Raw genomic sequence first — 9,662 nt, 5'->3', positions numbered from 1 at the left:
GTATCATCAACAACCTGCATTATGCAGATGATACAACCCTGCTTGCCAAAACTGAGGAGGACCAGAAGCTCTTGCTGCAGAAGGTCTAGGACTGAAGCCTTCAATATGGATTGAAGCTCAACATCAAGAAAACAAAGATTCTCACCACTAGGCCAGTTGGCAGCATCAGTATGGATGGTGAAGAGATTGAGAATGTTAAATTTTAGTTTACTTGCCTCCACAGTCAACACTTCTAGTACCAACAGCCAGGAAATCAAGAGATGAGTTAGTTGTATTGGGAAAGTCAGTTGTCAGGGACCTCTCAAGAGTACTGAAGAACAATGACATCAGGTTGGAGACTAAGGTGTGCCTGATCCCAGCTATAGTCTGTAATTGTGTGCTATGTATCAGAGAGCTGGACAGTGATTAGGGATGATAGAAAGAGAATTGATGCCTTTGGGCTGTGGTGCTGGAGAAGAGTGTTGACTATACCGTGGACTGCTGGGAGAACAAACAGGTTTGTCCTGGAGAGGTTGAAGCTGGGCTGCTACTTGGAGTCAGGCATTCCGAAACATACTTTGGGTATGCTGCAAGTCTTTGTAAAGGGACGTCATGTTTGGAAGAGTGGAGGGGCGGCAAAGGAGAGGAAGACCCTCGATGAGATGGATCGATTTTGTGAGTGGAGTGGCAGGAGTAGGTGTGTTGGAGACAATGAAGTTGGCACAGGATAGAGGAGAGTTTAGGGCTCTTGTACATAAGGTTGCTATGAATCACAAACGACAGACGGCACATAACAACAACAACAACAACAACAAACCTACAATGTATATAAATGAAACAATCTGTAAAGATATTGTTGTTAAATGCCTTCTAGTCTAGTCGTAGGTGACTCATAGCAACCCTAACTAAAATAGGAGGATTAAGACATTAAGAGTTAGTGCAACAATGAATGACTGGAAATCCAAAATCCCTGCAAATGTTCATTAAAATTAATAAAACTTAATAAAAAAAAGAATAATGGGGGGAAAGACATTAAGAGTAAAGCAGCTGGTTTACAGATTTCCCTAGATAGAGATGATGGTAAGGGGATAGATAATGAAAATAATGGCCAAGAAAAGCCAGAGTGGGCTGTAGTATTAGCCCAAAAGTTGGATTTTTACTTTTTAAAAAAATTTTATTATGTGTGTGTGTGTGTGTACTGTCAAATCAGATCTGACTGGTACAGGAGGAGATTGTCCCTCCTTCCTCGGCAGAGCATCTGGTGGATTCAAACCGTGCACCTCTGGGATTGCAGTGCAGCTTCTTGCCACTAGGCCACCAGAGCTCCCCTAAAAGTTGGATTTTTAATTTTTTTTCTTAATTTTATTGTGTGTGTGTGTGTGTGTGTGCGCACGTGCACCATCAAATCAGATCTGAATGGTACAAGAGATTGCCCCTCCTCCAGCCGAGAATCTGGTGGATTCGAACCGCATACCTCTGGAATTGCAGTGCAGCTTCTTGCCACTAGGCCACCAGAGCTCCTTAAAAGTTGGATTTTTTAAGCCATTATGTTAAGCCCCCTCTAGTCTCCAGCTACCTTACCTGCAGACACACGGTCTTGCAAATTATCAACAGCTATTAGAGAGTCAAGAAGACCTGGTGGAGGACCCTTGTCTTCAAAGCCCAGCCCTTGTCTCCATTTTGGAGACTGGGTGACTGTGGCTGGACTCTCTAAGTTGGGCACTCTTGTTTTGGTTGACAGTTATGTGGAATGTTTGGGTTTTTTGTTTTTTGAAGCCTCTTGTTTTGAGTCAAGAAGACCTCATGGAGGGCCTTTGTGTTGAAAGTCGTTTGGTGTGGCCGTCGGGCCATGTTATGTTATTAGATTTTGGAGGAACCTTCTAAGTTGTGCAGCACTCTTCTGTCTATTTGCTGCGCTGAGGTAATCTGGGTTTACTGTGATGCTGTACCTTGTGCCATTGGCAGGTCAAGTGCCGTAATGGCTGCCCATGGTGGACAATGTTTGGTGGAACTCCCAGTTTAAGACAGATTTGGAAGCAGGAGTGGCACCCAATTCCTAAACCACATGCCTCTGGAAACTATGAACTTGGAGAAACAACAATAGTTATAGAAAGGCCTCAGGTCTTTTGATGATAAGGTCGCTATGAATCATGCTCCAGTCGACGTCAATCAACAATAACAACAACAAGGGACTAGGATAAGAAACAGAACGCTTCCCCCACTAAAGAGCAAGACTAGATCAAGCAAGACTTCAGGGAGAACCTGGTGGCGAGACCCCAGTGATGGTGGTAGAGAGACTCTGGTATTGCTGTGGAGAAACTGTGGCAAGCAAGGTGTGACCTGAGGCTTCTTGCATTTGTGTTGGCCTCGGCTGAAGGTTTTGATGTTCTTGCCGGATACTCGAAGAAGAAGCTGACTGTGACTGCTGTGAGGCAAACCTTGCTGCATGATTGAGGAAACCAGAGGCTTCTTGAATTTGTGTTGCTGAACTGAATTGGGACTTTTACTAAACCTGGACTTATATTGTGAGATATCCTTTGCCTCCTCCACTCTCCAACTCACTTCCTTAAGAAACCCCATTCTCAGTAACACAACTGTGAGTCATCAATCAATGAATGAACCTCTTGCTGCAGCTGAGCCTCTAGAGGAGCCATGGGGCTGGGCTGTGGGCTCTTCATCTGCTGTCTGCCCGTGGGTGGTGAGGGGCTGTGCTGTTCTCACTCCCTCTGGCCTTTCAGAGAGATGCTCATGACCCTGTGCCCCCGTGTCCTGTTTTTTGGCTCTCGGGGCAGGAAAGAGAGAAGGTGAGGAAATTTCCTGGCAGGAGAGAAGGCATGAACACAGACCCAAAGGCAAGGCTCAGTGTAGCTGGACCACAAGGATGGGTGTGGGTAGGGAGCTTTATCCCATGGGCAATGGGGCGCCATGGACAGTTTTAGGAAGACTCTGCTCCAGCCAAGTGACTCAAAGCAGTGATGCTGGAGGCAGGGAGACCCAGGAGGAGGCTGAGTAACAGGAGGGAGGCCTGGACTAACGCTGAGGTCTCTCTACATCAGGGAGGGTGGGCGGCTAAGACCTCCCCAGGGTGGGACTAAGAGCACCATTTCCCCCTCAGCCCATTGGTTATTGAGTACAGGCTCCACACGTGTGTGGACAGGACAAGCCAGGGCTGTAATTTGGTGGGTGCGTAGAAAAGTAACTGAAGACCCTTCTCCTTCCTCACAGGAGCTGTGAGCAGGCTTTGCTCTTCAACAGCCCCTGTGGCCTCAAGCCGAGGCCTTCCTCCAAATCCAGCCTGGGGCCCCGTCCACAGGGTCCTCTGTGCCAGCCTCCAAGGCAGACGTGGAGGGTCTACAGGACAAAGGCCCTGGCCCTCAAGACTTCCTGGCACTTTCGGCTTTTTTAATTGGTTTGCTTACAAAGTTCATATACATTGTTTCACACTATTCTTCATTCACTTTGTGTTTCATACAGTCATTCTCATGCATTGTTGTTGTTATGTGCTGTCAAGTTGCTCTGAATCCTGCCCTGTCCTGAGCCAGTCTCACTGACTCTGACACATCTACCCCCAGTGTCCCAGTTACTATGTCAATCCATCTCATCTGGGGTCTTCCTCTCCTGCGCTGTCGGTCCACCCTTCTGAGTATGATGTCCTCCTGGCTACATGCCCAAAGTATGTAAGATGGAGCTTCAAAATCTTAGCTTCCAAGGAGAAACTGGGCTTTACCCTCTCCGAGACAGAACTACTTGTTTTCCTGGAGGTCTATGACATGTATGTTCAAGACCCTTCTCCAGCAACAGAATTCAAGCATTATGTTTTATAAAATTAATCATCCTTGGACCTTGCCCATCATTACCTTGTCTTGTCACCCAGATCCTTCCCCTTTCCTTCCCTCCCACCCCCAACCCTGTGCAACCCTGTGGTTTCACCCCTACCCATCCTTACCCCTCCCCTCCTCGTGAGTTCCCATACATGTTTTACTAGTAATCCTTCTGTTTTTACAATAATGATCTTATGCAGTATTTGTCCTTAGAGGACTGTGTTAGTTCACTCAGCATAATAATGCTGGCATTTTTGGAACCCATGCCTCTTCTTTGGCGGTGCCCTGGGTCCTGTGTCTTAGGTTTGTCCGGCCCTGTGAGCCTCTTGCCAGCCAAGTTGCAGGTGATGTGGCTTTAGACAGAGGTGTAGCCCAGGCTAGTGAGTGGGCAGAAGTGGTGGGTGTGGGCACGGTCCTGTGTCACTCCATGCTGCGGGCACTTGTAATCTCGCGGGATGGCCTCAGCCCTGAGCACATGGGACTGGTAGATGGCCTGAGACACACCTCTGTGTTTGCAGAAGAAACACAGGCATTCGGGAGTCAGTGAGGATTCCAGGCTGGATCTCGGATCCCCTGGACCTGGCAGTGGCTCTGGCTGGGGGTCCAGCCTGGTCTCAGACTCCTCTTCCTTACACAGAGCCCCCACCAGGCCTGTCAAACCCAGGTAGTCTTCCACCAGTTAAAGGTCTCCATGGCTGAGAGTCAGGTAGAGAGCCAGAGAGAGCCCATTACAATGGCTTTAACAAACTGTACTGCAAAATGCAAAGTGGTTTTCACCCGCAGCAGCACTTCAGAGCCTCCTGTGTGCTCAAATACCAGTGCCTGGCTCTGAACCCAACCAAGCCTGTTGGCATCAGGATTTAATTGGGTGCCAGGTGGCTCTGATCACAGCCAGGGTAAGTACCGTGGCGAAAGGGAACGAGCTGGCTGCAGGAAGGAGATGGGCTCAACCCATGTTGGTTCCAGATGGTGGCACAGATGGTCTGTTTCATGACTCACCTGAAGGTTGCCAGTTTGAACTCACTCTGTAGCCCTGAAGAAGAAACATCTGGGATTTATTTCATGAAGTGAAGCCAAAAACACCTTGTAGAGCAGTTGATCCCTGTAGCCACGGAAACGGACAGGGTTGTCTTTGGCTGGTCCTGGTTTATCTTCTTCAGGTAGGTGCTTCAGGTATAGGTGAGATGCTGCTGGGAGATGCAAATGCTGTGGTCTTGGTAAAAGGAAACCAGGTGGGAAACACATAGGGGGTTGAGGCCACCCAGACAAGCTGTGGAGACTTGAGAAGGTGAATTGGCTTTGGGAGCCACTTTCCTTGTTGGAAAAAGTGTTCACTTTTTGTCAAGACAGGGAGCTGCCGTGGCCTAAGGAAGGAGTTGTGCCGCCAACCCCAAGTCAAGCAGTTCGAATCCACCAGCAGCTCCAAGGAAGAAAGATGGGCAGTTCCTCCTGTGTGATTTATACCTTCTGAAAATCCACTGGAGGGTCAGTAGGGAGTCGGTTCCAACTTGACTGTAATGAACGAAAACTTTTCACGACCATCAATAGGACAATAAATTTAAGCACATAACAAGTGCTCGTTGTTGCTGTTGTTATGTGCCATCGAGTCACCTGCGACTCATAGTGACCCTGTGTACAAACAGCCCTAAACCCTGATCTATCCTGTGCCAACCTGTCTCTGACACACCTACCCCCATTACCCAAGTCACTGAATCAATCCACCTCGTAGAGGGTCTTCCTCTCCTGCGCTGTCCTTCTACCCTCCCAAGCATTATGTTCCTCTCCAAGGACCTCTCCCTCCTTACAACATGTCCAAAGTATGTCAGATGAAGCCTCAGAATCCTTGCCTCCAAGGAGCAGCCTGGTCTCTCAACCTCTCCAAGATGAACCTGTTTGTTCTCCTAGCAGTCCATGGTATAGTCAACACTCTTCTCCAGCACCACAGCTCAAAGGCATCAATTTGCCTTCTATCATCTCAGTCATTGTCCAGTTCTCTGATGCACAGCAAGTAATTGCAAAGACTATGGGTTCAAACTTGGGAAGGGCGTATGCCAGGGATGTCCTGTCTCCATACCTTTTCAACCTGTTCGCAGAACAGATTATCCGGGAGGCTGGGCTCTATGAAGAGAAATGTGGGGTCAAGATTGGTGGAAGATCTATCAACAATCTGTGATATGTAGATGATACAACCCTGCTTGCTGAAACTGAGGAGGACCTGAAGGGCTTGCTGCAGAGGGTCAAGGACTGCAGCTTCCAATATGGATTGAGGCTCAATGTCAAGAAGACAAAGATTCTCACCACTGGACCAATTGGCAGCATCAGGATGGATGGTGAAGAGATTGAGATTGTTCACAGCTTCAGTTTGCTTGGCTCCACAGTCAACACTCTCGGCACCAGCAGCCAGGAAATTAGAAGATGTATTGCCATGGGAAAGTCTGCTGTCAGGGACCTCTCCAAAGTACTGAAGAACAATGGTGTCTCTTTGGAGACTAAGGTGCGTCTGATACAGGCCATGGTCTTTGCTATCACTTGTTATGCATCAGAGAGTCGGACAATGACTGAGGAGGATAGAAGGAGAATTGATGCCTTCGAGCTGTGGTGCTGGAGAAGAGTATTGAGGGTACCATGGACTGCAAGGAAAACAAACAGATTCATCCTGGAAAGGGTCAAACCGGGCTGCTCCTTGGAGGCAAGGATTCTAAGGCTCCGTTTCACATACTTCGGACATGTTGCAAGGAGGGGACAGGTTCTTGGAGAGGGACATCATGCTTGGTAGGGTGGAGGGACAGCGCAGAAAGGGAAGGCCCCCTATGAGGTGGATTGATTCAGTAACTGGGGTAATTGGCATGGGTGTTTTGGAGATGGTGGGATTGGCACAGGACAGAGCAGAGTTTAGGGATGTAGTACATAGGGTCACTATGAGTCGCAAGTGACTCGACAGCACATAACAACAACATGGCCTGGATCAGGCACACCTTAGTCTCCAGACTGACATCGTTGCTCTTCAGTACTTTGGAAAGGAAGTGCTCAATAGACTTTTATTTTTTTTAAAAAAAATGTGTTTTGTATAGTCTTTCATTTTGGTGGTATTTCATATTGTGATTCATATACATTATCTTTTATATAATTACTATTGGCTCATGCCTATTTATTAACTCATCTTTTTGATTCCTCACTGAATCTTTCCTATTTCTTGACCCACCCCATCCACTCACTAAACTCTATTATTAAAGTTATTGCTACCATCTCCCCTTTTTTTCCATTCCCTTCCCCCATTCCCCTTCCCCTTTTGGACACAACTTACTAGTTATCTATTTTCATAATATTGGTTTTATGCAGTATTTGTCCTTATAGACTGAGGTAGTTAATTCAGCATAATATACTGTATTTACTCCCATGTTATATAGTATTTTATGAAATCATTGTACTACCTGATATTCCACTGTGATAGTCTACTATGGCCTGTATCAGGCACACCTTAGTCTCCAGACAGACATCATTGCTCTTCAGTACTCTGGAGAGGTCCGTGACAGTAGACTTTCCCAATGCAATTAGTCTCTTGATTTCCTGGCTGCTAATACCAAGAATGTTGACTGTGGAGCCAAGCAAACTGAAACTGTTAACAATCTCAATCTCTTCCATCCATCATGCTGCTGCCAATTGGCCCAGTGGTGAGAATCTCTGTCTTCTTGATGTTAAGCTTCAATCCATATTGAAAGCTACAAGCTGCTTCTGCAGCAAGCAGGGCCTCCTCAGTTTCAGCAAGCAGGGTTGTGTCATCTGAATAACGCAGGTTGATGATGACTCTTTCTCTGATCCTGATGCCACATTCCTCCTACCAAAGAGACAGTTGGGACTATTCTTGAGAAGGCAAGGAGAGACCTGTCTACCTGTCTTCCTGAAGGATACACGGCGCCCCCGTGTGGTAGGCACTGTATTTGTCCGGGTAACCAAGTCACTGCACAGAGGATGACCTTCCAGGGGGGATGACACAGCAACCACAGTGATCAGTGATGGGCTTGAGCATGGGACAGTGCGGGCCAGGGTGAGGTTCCAATCAGTTGTTCTCAGGATCACTGGAGGAGTTGTAGTTCTTTTAATGACCCCTTAACAATACGTTTTTAGAGACAGCTACTCATCCTTCTCTCATGGGGCAGCTGGTGGATTCAAACCACTAACCTTTCCCTTAACAGCCCAACACTTGTTATGACCTATACAGAAAACATAAAAAAACCCACAACACACTACAGTTCATTTCTGATTGTGTCGTAAGGACACCATCACATTTGGGGGCCCAGGCTATTCTGCTACTCTTGCTTTGACTGCCAGCAGCTTCTGATGTGTACACTTTTGTTTCTTCTCTCGGAGGACGTTAGAGGGACAGAAATATCTAGGTTTTTTTGTTTGTTTTTTTTTTTAGCAACATGAGCCACATTTTAATATAACTAGTTTTTTTTAAACATCACAACGGAGAGTGGAGGGGAAGGGCTGAGCAGGGAAGAAGCAGCTCAGCCTAAAGGGGTGACCAGCAGTTAAAGAGCAGCAGAGGCAACAAGGGGCAATTTGAAGAGCCCCACCCACAGCTTGGAGTCTCATAAAGGCCTTATGAAGGCCTTGCTTTGTGGCCTCCACAAGCCTCGCAGGGAGGTGCCTTTGAAGTTCTGTGCTCTTCATCAGAGCCAAGTCTCTTCCTTACAAAGGGCTATATTTAACTGGGAGGCAGCCACTGTAACACTGGACCAAAAAAATCCCCACCAAAACCCAAAAAACCCACCATCAAAGAAAACACATACTTTATTTTTGAAAAATTGAAAGGACATTCAAGATAGTTTGCCTCATTTGCTTGCGAAAATTTGGCCTCTTTTCTAGGATTTCAGTGCGTGGCAATGGGTTCCTTGAAGTGGTTCCTCCTCTGTTCCCCAACACCGGGAGTGGGTAAGGGTAGAGGAACTGATTAGAAGGCCTGAATCTGCCATCCTATCTAAAAAATAGTTAGGTGCATTGTGCAGCTAAAGACAGCAGTGAGTGACTACTTAAATATTCTACTTGTGCAGGTCAGAGTTCCAACAAAATTAGTGTCCTCCTCGTGGTCTGGCCTGCTTGAACTGTGCAATAGCCCCCCAGGAGTGGAGGGCCTGGGGGCTGTCCAGGTCATCTACACAACCCCAGGCAGTCTTGGCCATGCATCTTCACATTTCTTAGTCGGGTTTTTTTTTTCCTAGCACGTTTGCATTTCAAACTCACTTCTCAGGAGTTCCTAGCATACTGGTCCTTAGCTTCAGGGTATTACCTACATCTGGGTTCTTTTGCATTTTCCAAACCAGAAAAAGGAAGGAACCAAAACCAATCCCCCCAAAAAGCTCAGTATCCCCTTTGAGTTGACAAGTCTGTTATTCTACGAGTATGAAGAAAGGGATGCTGTCCCCCATCGCCCTTGTTCATGCAAATAGCGCTCACACTTGGGAGAAATGGCCATAATGGTCTTTACTGCCCAATTTTCTCAGAAAGGTGCCAATGCTGTCGAGAATTTGGGGACCCCTCGGGGCTCTGGACAGTACTCTGGAATGAATGAGGGGTTCAAAAGACAAGGCTTACTAGAGGAACACATCATCAGACACACATTTATTATATTTTATATATATATACACACAAAGAGGAATCTGCCTGTTATGTGCCGTCAAGTCGCCTGCGACTCATAGCGACCCTATGTACAATAGCTCTAAACTCCGCTCTGTCCTGTGCAAATCGCACTGTCTCTGACACTCCCATCCCGATTATCCCAGTCACTCAATCAATCCACCTCATAGAGGGCCTTCCCCTTCTGCACTGTCCCTCCACCCTGCCAAGCATGATGTCCCTAAG

The sequence above is a fragment of the Elephantulus edwardii genome, unplaced genomic scaffold (assembly GCF_000299155.1).
Source record: "Elephantulus edwardii isolate Elephantulus edwardi_28Jun2011 unplaced genomic scaffold, EleEdw1.0 scaffold00151, whole genome shotgun sequence".
In the NCBI taxonomy this organism is placed as follows: domain Eukaryota; kingdom Metazoa; phylum Chordata; class Mammalia; order Macroscelidea; family Macroscelididae; genus Elephantulus; species Elephantulus edwardii.
Note: the sequence above shows the minus strand (reverse complement) of the source record.